This window comes from Phoenix dactylifera, chromosome 1 (genome assembly GCF_009389715.1).
Source record: "Phoenix dactylifera cultivar Barhee BC4 chromosome 1, palm_55x_up_171113_PBpolish2nd_filt_p, whole genome shotgun sequence".
Classification (NCBI taxonomy): Eukaryota; Viridiplantae; Streptophyta; class Magnoliopsida; order Arecales; family Arecaceae; genus Phoenix; species Phoenix dactylifera.
The window spans coordinates 14,447,542-14,466,279 of record NC_052392.1 but is presented as its reverse complement, the minus strand read 5'-3'; the positions used below and the strand labels follow the sequence as shown (position 1 = coordinate 14,466,279).

At 47.7% G+C, this 18,738-nt stretch overlaps 1 protein-coding gene across 5 annotated transcripts in view; it reads right to left on the bottom strand.

Moving 5' to 3' along the window:
• The window catches only part of LOC103712742 (WPP domain-interacting tail-anchored protein 1-like), a 31,334-nt gene extending 27,747 nt beyond the window's left edge, over positions 1 to 3,587 (bottom strand). For 3 of the 5 annotated variants that reach the window (XR_005512204.1, XM_008799351.4, XM_039127460.1), the window contains exons 1-3: positions 3,340 to 3,587; positions 3,130 to 3,195; positions 2,860 to 3,040 (exon numbers count right to left, since the gene is read on the bottom strand). The gene's annotated coding sequence lies outside the window, so the exon portion shown is untranslated. Of the gene's footprint in view, positions 1 to 2,859; positions 3,196 to 3,339 lie in introns of all 5 variants that reach the window. The other 2 variants (XM_039127457.1, XM_039127453.1) reach the window with 2 other exon arrangements.
• Positions 3,588 to 18,738: the final 15,151 nt, after the last annotated feature.

Below are 18,738 nucleotides of genomic sequence, written 5' to 3'. Positions count from 1 at the left end.
ACTATCAAGTTTTCATAATCACCATTTTCCTTGAACTAGACACTGCATGAAAAGTTATTTGTGTGATGTTCGCCTGAGTGAGATTGTAACCTTTACATGCGGTGGAGGGCTTTTGCCAGATAAACTAGAGGACGAAACATTGACATTACTCGAATATAGTTTGGGAACCATCATTTTGTTTTAATAATTTTGCTTGGGATCTTATATTTTTTGTGTTGCCAGATAAAAGTCTTAAGTTATGCCGACTATTATGGTTATATGAGATATGCCCTTGAATAAAGTTAAACTAATCAAAGAATTGAAACAACTGAAAGTAATTAGAAACATAAATCGAGAAAAATTAAATTTTGAAGATAATGGCAAAATAAAATGTGAAATATACAGTAAATGCCATTCACTAAACCTAAGTATGCGAGAAAATGAAAAATGATTTAGCAACCAAAATGAGAATTGCTGAAACTGCACTCCTACAACAAGGAAAGCTATCTACTACTATCATCTTGTATTACCTCAGGAGTCTCGTATTACTATTTTTGGCCCTTGTGCTTGTTTCCAAGATATTGCAAGTTTTGATTATCGATTAATTAATAAAAACATATAAAACTTTTGAATCACTAATTCACTGGCCACCACAAAGGATTTTCATAAATTTGAGATGCTTTAGCATGTCATTGGACATATTCTCAAAATTGCAATACGGCATATCAACCAATTCTTCAACCTTTTCCGAAGACATCTAACTTGTAAGATATGACAAAAGAATCCTTAGAATGCAGAATGATATGCTGAAGCCTTTTACAAAAAGAAGTCAAGGGATGCTTCAGCTTTTCACCAGTCATGAAACATTAAGAAGTAAAAGGCAGAAGCATAATTTTTTTATCTTTACACAAAAATATATAAAAGAAAACTGATTATTTGAAACTTAGTTTCAGAGACCAAGCTAGAATTTGTATGGAGGGGGAGGGGGGCAAAGTGTTATGACTAATATCACATTCATCTCCTATTAAATGAACAAAATTAACAAAAATATTTTTTAAAATATTACTTAACATGAATTTCAAGATTAGAAACATTCTCAATACATATATGTAGTGCTTGTATCTTTTAATTATTGTATTCTCCACCAAGGTCCTAGCTTTTTGTTCTATTTTGTCATTTTGAAATTATTGAACCTGTTAACATGGACAAAAAAATAATAATTAACATCATTTTTTTGAGAATTAAAAATTGTAATTAGATCAAGCTGAATCATCTCACTAAATTCAAATCATTCAATATATAATCAACCATATAGAAAGGAAGCGTAAAATTGTAATTATTGATACAACACTGCAGTTTGAAAAAAAAAAATCTAAATTCTAAAGTATGAATTAAGATATTGATTGACATTATCATAAAAGAACATGAATTTTCAATCAATAGATAGTATAAACATATGAAGCCTTATTCACCATTCGCCAATACATGCATGATAATATGAGAGCACTAATATCAATATCCAAAGATACCCAAATTTACATATTAAAAATACATAAAATAAAAATAGAAAAAGAAAGAAAAATATGTAACCATGAACAAACTCATAGTGATTCGTGTTGGCTTCACCAAAATGCCATTTGAAAAGGAAACTTCAGCAATAACAGACTCTATTTAAGGCTCCGGATATTCTTTAGCCATCTGGCATTAGCCAAGGAAGCTAGGAGAAATTGGGTAGAAAATAAAGAAATTTGAGAAGGAGGAAGTGTAACAAAATTTGATTGTCAGTTTAGAGTTTGGGAGAGGAAGTATTTCGGGCATATACTCAGCGCAGTTTAGTCACATTCTTTCTTTTAATTTTTTTTTATATGTAGAAAAGTTTGTCATTTAATATTTGATATTTTAAAGGCCTGAAGTTAGGGCCTTAAGCATTAGTTAGTAGCTTGATTTTTGAAATTAGATTGGAGATACATTCTAATCCTGCTCCAGATTTATGCGCCACTGGGAAGTTACGGAGAGGTGAGACTCCTTTTCTTTTTTTTACAACACAAGAGAAAGCAAGAGCGAGTGTTCAAAGCAAGTCAAACTTGTTAAGGATGTCACAGGACAGCCATGTATGGTAGCTAAAGAGATTTGGAGATTGAGCGAGGCACATGGAGATAAACCACAAATTGTGGAGGGCCAAGTGGTGGGCCTAATGGGAAAACCAAAGGGATCTACTGAAGCAGGGCACCGACTGCTTAGTTTAAGACTCTGAAGCCAGGTTTCAAGAATGTCAAAATGCCTAGAGAATGTTGCCATCATAGAACAATACACATCAAAATCAGCAGTGAGACATTTCCTGGCCAAGTGTGTCCTTGATGTACCCATGCAAAAGCTACATTCACTATAGAAAAGAAAGGGTTTTTGTCAGAAAATAGCGAAAAAAAAGGTAAAGTAGAATGAGAGCTCACTGGGAAAGTTATGAACACATCCTCAATCATGTTTGTATAACTAAACATCTCAAATCACATGCTATCAAACAAGAACAAAACATTATTTGATTAAAATTCAAGAAAAAAGGGCTATAATAACCTTAATTCTACAGTGGAACAGAGATCTGACATGAGTTTAAAAAAAAAGCTAACCCATATTTTAAGAATATAAAATGAATCCTTTGCTTTATCTAAAAATCTCTGAATGACTCATAAAAATGACCCACAAGGAACTTGTAACCTTACTAGGGCATTAAAAATTAGTTCCAAGAACAACCAAGAACTCAATAATTTTCCAGCATGGAGAGGAAAATCTGATGATAGAGGAAAAAAAGAAAACAGAATGCTGAATTGAAAAATAACAAAATTGGACTGGGAATTACAGAAAATCAAAATTGGCACTTCTCACCTGGATAATGTGGCTTGAGCCTTCTAGGTTTGATTTGGGACGGATCTCAAACACTTCAGACCTTGACAGAAAGGAACAAACACTTGCAAAAAGTTATCTGATTGAATAAATGCGACAAACGCATACATACCATAATCCAGGAAACTGATGCCACTATCAAAATAGGTTTCTAGAATTTGACCTAAAAGAGTTTGCAACAATATCAGATCAATCCCGGAGGAAAAAGAAGGAGAAACCCGCAATGTTAGACCCAGTACAGATGTCGCATACCTCTTAGCACAAAAGAAAGACATAAATTTGATTTTCTCGGGTTAAAGCCAACAAAATCTCAGAAATCTGAAACCATGGCAAAAAGATAAGAAATAAATTGGTTTTCTAGGGTTGAACCAGAGCAGATCTCAGAATTAGTCAGAAAATATAAAACTACAAACAAGGAAGAAAGATACACAATAACTATCAAGAAAGACAGATTTATCATACCAACATCAGGATCCGCCGGAAAATTAATGCTATATCAAAATGGATTGCTAGGGTTTAATCTAAATAGTCCACAAGAATCCTGGATCAATCCAAAAAGAAATCAAGAAAAGTGAAAGAGAACAGGAGGAAATGCGCTATTAACAGATTGAGCCTTCTTTCTTGACGACGTTCTTGAATTGTTCGCCCGTGTCTCGACCTTCGACGAGATGACGACGGGAAAGCTTCTTTGATACCATTGAGGACGAGGAGGTGGGAGGAATAGAGGGCTCGTTTGGTTCGCGGGAAAAGAAGGGGGGAAAGTGTGGTCAACGGGAAAGTAATGAGATGCCTCTTGTTTGGTTGGAGTTTTCAAAGGAGAGAGAAGGAAAAGTTATATTCCCATGGGAATGTGATTCCCACATTTCATGGGAAAGTCTTTCCCATGAGAAACATGGGAAAGTTACTTTCCCATGAGGTGGGAATCACTCCATTTTTACTTTTTCCCAAAAAGTCCTTTCAGCATTAAAGAAGCATTAAAGAGGCATTAAAAACCTAATTTTTATTAAGGGCATAATAGGAATTATATATAACTTTCCTAGAAAAGTGGATGGCCAACCAAACATAAGTACCTTGGAAATTTGTCACTTTCCCATGGTCAACCAAACATGCCAAAATTACTTTCCTAGGCATCCTCTTCCTAGGAATTTGTTTCCCAGGAATCATATTCCTAGGAAGGAAAATGCTTCCCGCGAACCAAACGAGCCCAGAGGGTTTTCCGGCGGAGAGGAGGAGAGCGGGATTCGGCGGTTTTTTTTTTATTTTTTAATTTTGTACAACGGCACCTGCAGCGGATAAAATTTAAAAAAAAATAGTTGGCGAAAAAGGAGAGTGCAGACACGTAGTTCTTTCGGAGGAAACCTCCGACGTAATAAACCTCATAGAAGGTAATTTAGTCAGCAACAATGATTTGAATGGAGTCATACTCTCAAAAAAAATCTATATATATATCGTAAAACAGCATCATCCCGGCAGCAGCACTATGCCCACTCCGAATCTACTTAATTATCGTAGCAGAGTCCCTATTGAGGATCCAAGCCCGCCGCACCGCCGAATTCCTCAACCAATGGAGAATTCCGGCCCAGAGGAGGATAATGGAAGGTCATGCTAAGATCAAGAATAAGGTACGGATCAACTATTTTGTTTGGAGAGCATTGGCTGAAGCCCGTTCTTCCTTGGCCAAGCCTCTTCATACTTCGCCAAGCCTTGTCCAACCCCCTTCACACTTGGCCAAGCCTTGGCCAAGCCAAGACCCTCAAGGCTCGGCCAAGGCACGGCGCACCTATGTGCGGCCCAAGCCGCGCCCAAGCCGAGGCGGCGCCCGCCCGCCTGCGCACGTGGCCGCCGTACCGCATGCCCATGTCGCGCGGCAGGATGGCCTGTGCGCGCCCAGCGCCAGGCCAGCCCTGTCACGCCCATGCTGGACGCCTGCAGAGGTCTGCCAAGGCCATGCCCTGGCCTACCCAGCGCCAGGCAATGGTCAGCTAGCCCCTGCCAACCCTGCCAAGGCCAGGCCATGTCAGCCCTGTCGGCCATGCTGCCCCGCATGTCAACCATGTCCATGGCCCTGCAGCCACGCCCATGCCCTGCCAACCACCTGCCATTGGCCTGCCATCGCCATGCCTGCTGCCAGCAGTGCCTTAGCCCATGTCCTGCAGCCTGCCATGACCCTGCCACAGCCAGCCACCATGCCAAGCCATGCCACACCCTGCCAGCCACTGCAGAACATCAGCCACAGCCCAGCCATGCTGCAGCCATGCCATCAGCCATGTCAAAGGGCTGCAACCACCATACCAAGGTTGCAGCCTTGTGCCACATATCACCTAAGCCTTGGCCATGCCTAGGCATTAGGAAGCCATGCCTTAGCCTCTTCTTTGGGCAGCCACATGGGGACTTAGAAGCCTATAAATAAGCCTTAGAGAGGCACCATTTGGACATCTTAGATCTTTGAACATTGTAGTTTCTTGTTTTTCGGCCTTAGGCTTGGGAGGGCTTTGCCCTATTATATTCGATCCTTGAGCTTGCTCTTGGATTTGGGCTAGGGGAGACCAATCCTAGTTTCCTCTAGATTTATGCTCGTAGCTTCATTTGGGAAATAGAATCAATGCTTTAAGCTTTCCTCTACATATCTTGTTATGAGTGATTGTTTTCTTCTCAAGTCAAGGGTCGGGTCAAGCTGCAGCTAGTAGGCCTTCCCCTTGCCTTGGTTCCCACGGTCACTTAAGAGCTTAGCACACTGCGACTCAAGCTCGATCTACCACGGCATTACCTGCTCGGTCCATCTTCCTACAATTCTAAGGCATCCGCAGGGAGCAAAGGTGCAAGGCTTGGTGTGGCGACTTGGGACCGAAAGCCGCCCTCCATCAGTTCCCCTCGAAAAGGATGCGGTATGCATCCAAAACAAGCCTCACATAAGTGGTACCCTTTTATGCGGCTCTAAGCTTGACACTGATGACAGAAGTATCGAAGATCCGCTGGCCCCCGCCCACCACCAGTCCAGCATTGTGGTTTCTAATAATAAATCTCACGCCTCCACTGCCTCTCCCTCACCGACCCTTCTGTCAAAGTTTACTTTGAGAAAGCTAGGAGGTGGAGGCTCTCAAGAAACAAAAAAACGGTCCTGATCGTTGCAGGAGCAGAATGAGAGTCCCAAATGTCCTAGCCGTCTCAAAGAAAGTTGTCGTAGTAGTACCTATAATCTCCGTTATATGAAGTAGAGCTCTATCCGCCACCAGTCCTGGATGTACCCTGCTGTTTTCGAAAATCCGGACATTCCTATCTAGCTAACTATGGTAGGCCAGATAGGCAATGCTGATCTCTTACTCCGCAAGGCCGAGCCTTCATAAGGAAGCCAAGGAAATTCTCGGTCAAAGACCACCTCCTCGATCAAGGTGGGCCACCCACATAGCGGCACCTCAGACAACCATCTGTCCTCCAAGATGTCGATAGGCCGTCCATTCCCAATTTGATTATTGGAAGAATCGACGAGGCACAGATGCAAATCTCTCTCCAAATGACTGAGTTGTGTCGGCCTGTGCAAAAGATTATCAGGTCGATCAAATTTTCGTATTTGGTCCTCATCAAAGAATCCTCAAGGCTTTTTGGCTTCAGAAGAAAGCTAACCGCCAGTCTGGTCACAAGAATCTCTCATCGATTAAGGAGTAAAGTTCTAAACCATCACTGCTGGTCGGCTGGCAGGTCATATCCGAAGCGGGTGAATACCGCTCCATTGCCCCCTGCCACGATTTGGTGGGGGTTTGAAAATGACGGGATCAGGCAAGCTAACAAGTGGAGCCGACCGCATTTAGGGTTGCAGTTGTGGCGGTTGGTTCAAGGATCACAATAGCGGCTATTTCAACGTTGCAACAGCCGTTATTAAACTGTCATAATGTAGTGTAATTTGTTAAAAAAAAAACTGTAACAACGTTATAACTATAAAGCTTGAAAATGGTTCAGGTTTTTTACGTAAAATAAGTATGGTAAAATTTCTAATGCTAGTTGTGTAATTAGAAAAATTATAGGGTTTTTACGTGAAATAACCTGGTATGAGTTCCATCTTTCATCAATTTTCATTCGGACAAAAAAAATATAATACTCCAAATTAATTAATTAAATTTCAGCTCTCATTCTAATTCTGCTGATAACCTAAAAATCTATCGGCAGTCTTTATACAACTTTTATATGCAAACACCAACTGTAATCTTTTTAGGAAGTTTTCAAAGTAATATTGCGAGTATTTGTAAATCTTATAAATGCGACAAGTAAAATATGCAATAAATTTGCAACTTAAAATTGCTTATATCGATCCTAACAATATTTTGGATTTCAAAGAAAGCTCAAACATATTCCTTCTCCTCTACCCTCCACTTTGATCGTCCTCTTGGCAGCCATGAAAACTCTATCTACCAACTCCACAGGGGCGGCCCGATACATTTGGGGGCCTAAGGCGAATCCAATGAATGAGGCCTTTTTTTTTAATAATAAATTTTTTAATAAATATAAAATATTTAAAAAATAATATGAAAATAGATAGCTATCAAGTACACTATTTCAACAAAGATACATGAATCTAACAAAAGTAGACAAAAAGTTTTTTCAGTTTAATATAATTTTTGAATGAAAACACAGAAATATAATTGCCGGGCCATAAAACTGATTAAATAATTGAGATAATGCTGGGCAATACTGTTTACCATGTCAAGCAAAAGCAGGATAAGAAAAGGTCATCCCGTGGCACTTCATGGTCAAGGTAAAAAAAAGAATTTGTCCAGAAAGAAGCCTCTCTATAAGAGAAAGTAGGGGCATTATGGGAAATTCACTCCATCTAATTAATAAAAGTCCCGTCCCACCATCTCCCCTTCAAGTGAGTACCCAAGCAGCAACTGCAACATCAGAGCACAGCAGCCATTCAACCCCCTCCCTCCTTTTCTCTCTCTACCACCCAAGAGGGGAGAAGAAACCCAGAGGAGAAAATTAAAAGAATCTCCACCCTCCAAGAACTCAAGAAGTCCATCTCCAATCCCTCTATCTTTCTTCCCGATGGCCCAGCTGGATCAGGAGTAATGTGAGGGAAGGAAAACCAAGACTAAAACCAAAAAAGAGAAGGGATGAAAGATAAGAGTGGCTTCAGGCGTGTATCAAGCCAACCAAATCCCTCCTCCTCCTCTCTCTCTCTCCACCCAAAACAAAACTACTGTCCCCAACTTCCCAAATTGCCTCTCTGCAGGTCAGGAAACTCTCCACCTCCCTTCCATCAAGGGGGAAGACTCGTAGCCTTCCATCAAGGGGGAAGCTCCTGTTCCTGTTTTCACATGGGGCCTTTGCTTCCTTTTGGTCACGCCTCCCGGAGGCCCTCCATTGGCCTGAGGCCTTAGGCGACCGCCTCGGTCGCCTAACGCTCGGGCCGGCACTGCAACTCCATCATTATCAACAGAAAGATTCAAATATCACACCCATCTTAATCTAGTAAGAAGAGTTTTTTGTAGAGCAGAATTAGAATTTATGTTGCTATGGTCTTAATAGTAAGATGGCAAGAGAAAAGGTCTCATACACTCACCTATAGCTGCAAAATATTTATACATATATGAAAATTCTTCTTTTGCAAAGTGAATGGATCCTCTCATAAATTTTTATGCAATTTTTTCATGATATTAATACAAAAAATGTTATAAATTTATTTTATACTTAAAATATTATTTATAAATATTGTAATAAAAATCTAATAGAATAAATATATCCATGAAAAAACATGACAATTCTTTGATATATATATATGCATATCATGATTTTAAAAGGGTAAATGTGTAATAAATTGTTGCAAAATATATATGCAGAAAATATATTCTCTTCATTTTTTTCTCATAACCATCCATTTTTTCAAACATACGGCTTGGATCTTCATTTCCAACCGGTTTTAGGTGGACACACCTCCCCATTTGGTTCACTCAGGCAAGATATCTATAATTATCTGCAGTACCGTGGTTATTTTGCCCAATATATGCTAATTCCTACAAGCAAAGTAGACAGGAGTTGGGAAGTTTAAGTTACAGAAGAAAAGAAATAAGACCGCATTGTAAACTTAAATTATCGAAGAAAAGAAACAAGGATACATGTGTGTCCTCCTCTCTCATGCGTGTCCTCCTTTCTCTTTCTCTTTTTGTAACAATCTAGGACCTCACCCAAAATGACTAGCCAAAAGATATTATTTGGGTTCTTTGATCTTGTATAAGTATTCAAAGTCTACCTAGCAAATAACCGATGTGAGACTAAACACACGCCCGCACGGATTCTCACATACTCCTCCTGTTCAAGCCCTAACGTCCTCGTCAGACTAAGGGTTCAAATCTATTCAAATTTAATCACAAACACCACGATCGGCCCGTGGTCAGCCCTAATAAATCCATGCTACAGTGTCCCCTAATCCACATAGGTTAAGGGCCAAGTCCGCTCTGAAACCATTTGTAACAACCTAAGACCTCACCCAAAATGGTTAGCCGGAAGATATTATTTAGGTTTCTTGATTCTGTATAAGTACCTAAGATCTACCAAGCGAATAACCGATGTGGAACTAAACACATACCCGTACGGGTCCTTACATACTCCCCCCGTTCAAGCCCTGACGTCCTCGTCAAGTTAAGGGATCAATTCCATTCAAATCTATTCACAAACACCAAGATTGGCCCGTCATCAGCCCCAATTGATTTGTGCTGCAGTGTCTCCTAGTCCACATAGGTTATAAGCCGAGTCTGCTCTGATACCATTTGTAACAATACAGGATCTCATCCAAAATGACTACCTGTAAGGTATTATTTGGGTTCCTTGATCCTATATAAGTACTAAACATCTACCCAGCAAATAACCGATGTGGGACTAAACACACCCCCGCATGGATCCTCACACTTTTATCTTTAGATCTCATGCTTTCCCCCAATCATGTCTCCCCCTCTCTCTTATCTGTTATTTTCTCTCCCACGTGTGGTTGACAGAGAGAGATTTTATGCGTTTGAAGGAGAATAAGAAGGATCTTTTTTCTCTTTCTAAATTCTCATAGCCTATTTGGCTATTCTTAGAAGATTGGGCTGAAAATCTTATAAAATTATAGATTGAATCATCCATTTAAGCATAGCCCTATATTAACTAAACTCTACTCAACCCAAATTCTATGGGAAGAAAAATAGATCCCATAGGTCTTTTTTTGTTTTCTGCAGCCCAAAAGCTAAGATCTAGGTTGGACTTAAACACATTTTTAGAAAATGCAAGCTAGGTGGGTCAAAAAGCCTAATTCTTATAGAATTTTCAACCCAATCTTGTATGAATATCCAAATAAGCCCTTTTTTTTTTTGCTGAAAACGGGTTCTCATACAGTACGTGTACGAATACACCCAATAAAATCAAAAAACACTAGCTCACGGAGAGCCAGTGGCAAGTCTCTCTCCCCCAGCCAAAAGGTGTACCCTGAATGATGAGCCGCGAAGGCAGCCACCCAGTCGGCTGCCCCATTGGCTTCTCTGAATACATGCTTGGCCTGGATGGCCACCCCAACCCCACACATCATCCCAATATCCCGAACCAAGGGGTGGTCTAAGCCCTCACCCCTCAGCCCCTCCCGGATCCAGCTGATGACTGTAGCCGAGTCGCCCTCCAGTACAATCGATCCAGCCTGCAGTACCTGCCTCGCACATCGAATACCTGCCCAAGCAGCTCGTAGCTCTGCCCCGGGAACTGATGTGCCGAACAACTGACAGCCACCTGCTGCCACCACTCTGGAGTGCGGGTCCCGTATCACAAAACCCGCACCGCCACGCGAACCTCCATCCAGGACCGATCCGTCAAAGTTGACCTTGAGGAAACTCGGGGGTGGGGGCTCCCAGGTGAAGAGCACCAGCTGAGGAGCTGCCGAAGCAGAGAAGGAACCCCAGGTGTCCCGAGCTGTCAGAGGTCTATCTGAAGAGGCCCTGAACTCCAATGCCTGTACTCGCGCGAGCTCTGCAACGAACCTCGGTGACACCCTGCGCTCACCAAGGGTGCGGGCGTTCCTCGCCAGCCAGATCTGATGTGCTGTGCAGGTCGCTCGAATAGCCTCCTGACATATCTGCGGCCGGGCCAGCCACTGCTGCATCATCCGTAAAAACTGAGGCCTCCCACGCCAAACCCCCTGCGGGAACCCAGCCCACAACCATGCCGACCTCGCCCACGAACACTGAAAGAGCACGTGGTCGACCGACTCCTCTACACTGCATGTCCCGCACTCCGCAGGGATCCCCCAACCGCGCCTACTCAGCACTGCCCCCGTCGGAAGGCGATCCCATGCCACCTTCTAAAGGAAGAGTGCCGCCCTCGGGTGAAGTCCGGACCTCCAGATCCAAGTGTAATCCTGGCCCGACTCATGCTCCTGCTGGATAACTCTGGCAAGGTCTCCCAGTCTGACACTGGACCGGCAAGAGGTGCCCCAAACCCTGACATCAGCCCCCCCACAACCTGGCACTGGAAGGGACCGGATCCTCTCAGCTAGGTGTCCTCCGAACAACTGTCGCAGCCTATCATCATCCCATGCTGAGTCTCCTGGGGCAAGAAGATCGGAGACCCGCAATCCCTCCACTGCCTCAACATCGATCATAGTCGGCCAACACCTCAGTGGGACGGTGTCCACCCATGGGTCCGCAGTCACATCAATGCTCCGCCCATCACCAATCAGCCATCTGGTGTTCGCCGACACCAAGGGCAAGTACCTCCCAATCTCACGCCACATGAAGGAGACTCGCCGCCCTCTCCATGCCGCCTCTGAGACCTCACGGCCATATCTGGCCGCCATCACCTGACTCCACAGCCCGTGTGGCTCTAGCAGGAAGCGAGCTGCATGCCGAGCAATGAGAACCTCGCGCCGCTCCAGTAGGGACTGCACTCCGAGGCCGCCCATGCTAGTGGGCCGGCAGACATGCTCCCAAGCCACCAAGTGCACTCCGCGACCTCCGCCGTAAGACCCCCACAGGAAACATCGCAGCAGTCGCTCGACCCTTAGCAGAGTCGTCTTCGGAACCACGGTGTTGGCCATGAGGTATACTGGCATGGACCCCAACACCGATCTGATCAAGGTCAGTCTCCCCATCATGGACAGGGAAGCCGCTCTCCACCCCTCCAACCTGCTCTCCACCCGCTGCACCAGGTGGGAGCACTCTGCTACTCGTAGTCTGCGGCCTGTAATCGGAACACCCAGGTAGGTCAGTGGCTCCTCCTGCTCCGGTATCTGCAGAATCCCTCTGATCTCCTGTCTGACCCTGCTCTCCATGCTCGGGCTGAAGTGGACCGCTGACTTCTGGAAGTTAACTCTCTGACCCGACGCCATGCAGTAGTCCGCCACCACCCGCCGGAGGACTCGCGCATCAGAAACCCGCGCCCTGGCCAAAAGAAGACAATCGTCAGCAAACAGTAAGTGGGACAGAGGACTAGCCCCTGGGGCAGGGACGTAGGCCTCCAACTCCCCGCGGGCACACACCCTCTGCAAATCACGAGACAAAATATCAGCACACAGGATAAACAAATAAGGAGAAAGAGGACATCCCTGGCGCAGCCCCATGGTGGACTCAAAGAAAGGTGAAGGTGTGCCGTTGACCAAGATAGAGAACTTTGGCCCCCTGACACACCCCATGACCCAGCCAACCCACTGCCTGTGGAAACCGTACGCCTCGAGTGCCTGCTGAAGAAAACTCCATCTGATCCTGTCATAAGCTCTCTCCATATCCAGCTTGATAGCCATCAAGCAACGTCGCTTCGATGCTCGCTGCAGATCCCACATCATCTCCTGAGCCAGCAAAACATTATGGGAGATATTTCTGCCAGCTATAAACGCCCCCTGTTCCTGACTGATGATGCCAGGCAATAGGGGCTTCATCCTTCGGACCATTATTCTGGCCACAACCTTATACAAGGTAGTGCACAGACTAATGGGTCTGAAATGGCCTGGCTCCACCGCCTCCTGACGCTTCGGAATGAGCGTGATAAAGGTGGCTTTCCAATCTTCAGGCATCCGCGCCTGAGAGAAAAAGCACTGAATAGCCTCTATCACTGCAACCCGAATGATACCCCAGTACTGTCGGAAGAAGAACGGAGGGAATCCATCCGGTCCCGGGGCCTTGTCTGGAACCAAAGCCCAGACTGCCTCCTGAACCTCCTGTGCCGACACTGGTCGGACCAGGGCTGCATTCTCCGACTCCTCGACTCTCGCGTCCATCCGCATGGGATGGTCTCGGTCGCCGGAGACCTCATCCTCCGTCCATCTGTCACGAAAAAAGTCCAACAGGGCCTGACTAATGGCAGGCTCCCCTTCCACCCGAAATCCAGACCCATCGCGTAGCGAGTGTATCGTGCTCCGCTGTCTCCGGATGATCGTGGTCCGGTGGAAGAAACTAGTATTGCGGTCCCCCTCACATACCCACTGAACTCGAGATTTCTGTCGCCAGAAGATCTCGTGCTGCCGTAGTAGTGAGTGATGGGTCGCTAGGAGCCCCCGAAGGTCGCCCATGTCATCCGCCGAGAGCGCACCTTCTAGGTCTTCTTTCCGCTGCAACTCAGAGATCGCAGACTCTACCCCCTCTACTCTCCGGAAGATATCGCCCACAACCTCACGGTTCCACCGCCGAAGACGCCTCTTGGCCAATTCTAGTTTGCGCGACACCCGGTGCATTGCATCTCCACGCACCGGGATGCACCATGCCTCACGAACAATGTCCCAGGACTGTGGGTACGATAGCCAAACCTTCTCAAAGCGGAAGGGGCTATGGTGACTAGGTCCCGAGGATGTGGAGACCAACAGGGGGCAGTGGTCTGAAGCGATCCGAGGTAAGTGACTAACTCTACATGTAGGAAAACGGAGGATCCAGTCCGGGGACGCAAATGCCCTATCTAGACGCTCCCACACCCTAGCACTGCCGAGCTGATTATTGCACCAAGTAAACTTCGGTCCAGAGAACCCTAAGTCCACCAGGCCAGTGCGCGACACAAAGTCGCGAAACTCCCTCCTATCCGCTCTGTCCATAAAGGCTGCCCCACCCCTCTTGTCACCCGAACTCAATATGCAGTTAAAGTCACCAACAACAATAGTCGGGAGATCCTGGGCGGTAAGGCTGGTAATCTCCTGCCAGAGGACTCTCCTGGTCCTATAGTCCGTGCTCGCATACACCCCACACAGAACCCATGGAGCAACATGCGGTGCCGAGACAACCATAACTACCTGCTGGGGGCAGTTGTGGAAGACATCAAAGGTCGCCACCCCTCGCCTCCCGACAGCCCCGAGAATCGACTGCGTATGACTCCCAGTCCCTCCCCAAGCGCCGTCTCAAACGTACAAGCCCCTCGCCAGATAGCCGGGTCTCACTAATGAAGCAGATCTCCGGATCATGGACTTGCACTAACCGTTTGAAAGAAGACATGAAGGACGGCTTAGCCGCCCCCCTACAATTCCAGGCTAGGACCCTCATGGATCACAGTCCACGTAATCGGCCTCCGACCCATCTTCACCCTGGAGCACGGAATCAACTTCAAACGCGCTACCTGGGCCCTCCCGCTGCTCGGTAGATACGGCCTGCATGACTGCTGCCCTGATGCGCTGCACAGCAGTCGAGTGATCCGTACCCCCACCTGTCATCAGCGATACCGCCTGAGGCCCCCCCGGAAGCGGCACGGGGTGGTCCCCGGCCCCACTCCCGCTAGGCGCCGCCACCCCCAGCTCATCCCCAGCCGGAGGCCGAGAGCCAAGCTCGGCTGTGCTCCTCACCAGGTGCGAGACAGGGTGATCCCCGTCCTCGCACCCTCCTGGGGCAGTCGTCCCCGGCATATCTAAGATCGGTGGTGGAGGGCCGAACTGAAAGACCCCATCTGGGCTACTCCCAAGGCCCTCAGGAATATCCCATAACCCCGGCTCGCTCGGCCCGCCCCAGGGCCTAGCCTGGCCAGTAACCATAGAGGTCCCCGGCCCAGACTTCGGCACTAGGCGGGGTGGGCAGTACTGGAAAGGCCCTGCAGGTGCCCCATGGGGTCCGGCCAGGGTCTGTTCTTCCTGGGCCAGGAGGCCCGGCTCCGTCAGAGCCCCCTGTCCCAAGGCTAGCTGAGGCAGTGGGCCCCCCACACCCTGTGACTGTGTGCCCCCCAGAACCAGGGCCTGTGGGCCCGTAACTGCCCGCGTGCCAGACCCAAGCTCGGCCTGGGTCGTCCCGTCCACGGACCGCGCGTCAGTGGCTGGGGCAGCCCACTGCTCCCCATGCGGACGCGCGCCTGCGCGGGACTCTCCCTCGGCGTGGGGCGCGCCCCCGGTGCGGGGCACGCCCTGGTCCACTGTAGCCGGCCCACGAGCCCGGCGCCCGGCTCGCTGGGCCCGGGCGCGCTGGGCCGGCACCCGGGCAGGCCTCGCCGCCTGCTGGGCCGCCGGCCCAAGGCCCCCGAGCGGGCCCTGGCCCGCTTGTGGCCGGGGCCTCTTCTGATTGTGGACCCGGGCCGCCGTCGACCCACTGGGCCCCGGATCGGCCCGTCGAATGACTGGGTCGACCCGCTTGGCTGGCCCCGAGTTCCCCAACCCGGCCGGGTCGACTCCCGGCTCACCGACCAGGTCGACTCCTGGCTCACAGGCCAGGTCTACGCGAAGGGGCTCGAAGGAAGGAACCGGGCATGGCCCGTCACCCCCTCCGGCCAGCGGCGACCGCCGGCGCGCCACCTTCGTTGGCTTTTGCCAGCCGTCGGTGTCCGCCGGCGAGTTCGGGTTGGGCGATTGAGGCGGCTGGCGGGCCAGCGCCTGCCCCGAACCAGGGTCGGGCGCGCTCGTCTCTCCCGACTGCGGCGGGCGGTTCTCCCGCTGGAGTCTCCGCCGCGTCGCCACCATCCAAGGGCCGTAGACCGGCCCTTGGTTCTCGTCCCCAACAGCGGAAGGCGGCTGATCCGAGCCACCACCCGGGTCCGCCACTCCCGAGTTCGACCCCCCCTTTTCATGGTCTGTCGCCGGGAGGCGGCAAGCCGCCACCCCATGTCCCATACGACCACACCGGGGGCAGATCGCCGGAGCGTTTTCGAAGACGAAGGGCTGCCATCGCACCTTCGTCTTCCCTTGGATCAAAACCCCCGGTAACAGGGGTTTGGAAGTGTCGACCACCACCTTCACGCGGGCAAAGCCCATCGCCGCCTGCTGCTCGGTAACCTCATCCACCGCGATCGGCCGGCCCGCCCGAGCGGCGATGTGGAGAATGGTCGATGTCGACCAGTACTCCGGCGGAAGACGGGGGAGGCGGAGCCAGATCAGAGCCGTTTTCACGGCGTCTTCCTCGGGCTCGAAGTCCGGTACCCAGGGGGACATGGCGAGGAGCTGCCCCGCCACCACCCACGGACCCTTACCGAGGGCCCGATCCCGGTCCTCCGTCGACCGGAACTTCAAGGCAAGGTAGTCGTCCGCGAGTGGGACGGCCACCACCTCCTGAAGCTTCGCTCGGGCGGCCACGTCCTTGGCCACCCATTCCGCCGGGACGCGGCGGCCGAAGGTGCGTGCCACCGCCGCCCGCCCCTCCCAAGCGAGCCGAGCCGCCGCGATCGGTTCCTCCGGAAGTACCAGGACCTCCGGGAAGCGGCGGCTCAGCCGCTCCACCTCGGCAGCCGTGGGCCACTGAGTCACCCACGGCCCCGGCTTAGACCAGGCACCGGAGTACGTACCTTTGCCTTTCGCCGGTCCCGCCGCTGGCTGGGCCCCTTTCCCTCTCGCCGGTCCCTCCGCAGGCTGCTTCCCCTTCCGCTCCTCCGCTGGCTGCTTCCCCTGCCGCTCCATGGAATCCACCTGCAAGGAAGACAAACAGAAGCACACCCGATGCAGAGGCGATCGTGCGGGAACAGCCCGGCGCCCTTGTCACCACCACGGCAGCCGTTGAGCTCCTGCGCGGCCGCCGGAAACTAGCCGTTGGGCTACGGATCAGCCAGAGAAAGTAGCCGTTGGCTTCTCTCTCTAGAACCAGTGTTTCTCACTCTCGAGAACTGTATCTTTTAACAGCAGCTTAATGGTGCATCCTCTTCGTTCCAAATAAGCCCTTAACCAATAAACATTTCTAACATCATAATGCCCTTCATAATTTAAGAGCTAAGATCTAATATTGAGAATATCTCCTCTTTCTATTGATGTTAAGGGAGGCTAAAAGACCACCCAAGTTATTGAAAATGCAGAAAAGAATTAATATCGGGAATTTTTTCTATTTAAAAAATGCAACAAAGGCAAAACTCATGCAAAAGGCTCTTAAAAATATTCTACATGCGACTTGGAGTAGGTTGGTGGGCTTTCCTCTTCTCATTGCATCCCAAAGTTGTTTGATTTTGTCCTTTTTTTTATAAATCAGGGCTAAGAAGATACAGATTAGATTAATCTAAGTAACCTTTTAAGTTTCGTGGCACACCCCTTTCTTTGCTCAGATACATTGGCTGCAGAAGGAAGAGAAGGACCATGATGATCTTTAGCAGGTCAAATTAGAAATTCTTGGAGAAGCGAATGATATAAAGTGTCTATCAGAGACCTCAACCTTTAGGACCCATTCCAGTGGAGGTTTTGTTATTTATCAATAATGCTACATCAAAGTATGAACAACTTTCAAGCTCTCCTAGGGGACATGCTCATTGTGTGCTTCCTCTTGGTTGTGTTTGTCTTCATTGATTTCTCTTTCCGCTGGAGAACTTCGAAAACAATATGAGAGCGATCACAAGCATCAATCAACCTATCTGACTATCATATGGTGTCAGTTCTATGGATGCTCACCTACAACTGGTGACTTGAGCAGCATTAATTGTTCTAAGTGAATCATGCATCGAAGAGCACATGGTTGATAACAATCATAAGTCTACATTTATGGATGGATGCATCCTAATTTGGCAGTTTAAACCATATTTGCTGCTGAAGGAAGAAGAGGTTTGTCATTTGGTGGCATTTGTTGGGTGGCACCTTGCCTCCTATATCATCCAAAAATTTTTTGAAGCAAATGAGCAAATAAAGTATGATTTAAGGATTCAAACCAATAATGGAGCGTAAGCCGCATAGAATTTGTTACATGGCAAAGTGACAGCCAAACCCAACCTCTGTAATTCAGGCTAAAGATTCAAATTCATATAAATCTAATCATGCTAGTATTAGTTAGGTTTCTTGATCCTGTATAAGTATCCAAAATTTATCTAACGAATAATTGATGTGGGACTAAACACACATCCGTACGGATCTTCACATACTTTTTGATTTAAGCTCTGCACCAAAAGCACGGGTCGTCACAAAGAAACTTGGAATAGAGCTTTGAATTTCTTTCGACGTTCGAGAGACAGTCAGACATAGTCTTTTGAATAAAAGCGATGGCGTTAATTATGCTGGATGCCGTCTGGAACTGGGTAGACAAGGTCCACCCACATTAACCTTTACCAGGGCAGGCATTGCCACCTGAGAAAAGCTGGAAAAAGTTTTTATCCTCTTTCCGTGCAGAACCTCTTCGATATGCTTCTTTTTTTTCGATTTCTATGGCAAGGCTTGTTTTTGTGGATATATGATCCACAACCACCGCCACCACCAGTTCCCACTAGCTGCCTTGCGCTGTGGGGCCTTTCCTTTTGGAGCTACTATTTCATATTCTGTAATTTGAGCAATACATTGATCAATTTGTCTCTCTCTCTCTCTCTGTTCTAATTCACCTGCTTGCATCATTTAGTAAGTCTGGCACTGTTCTACAATTTGCATAGTCTTTTCGATTTCTTTCACTGACATTCAAGGTTTGTTGCGAGTGCTATACGGCAAGAAACTATATTTTCTTACAAAAGAGATTCAATGAAAAAGACCATTAAGTGGTTTTCGGTCGTCGAGTTTGCTAGTTT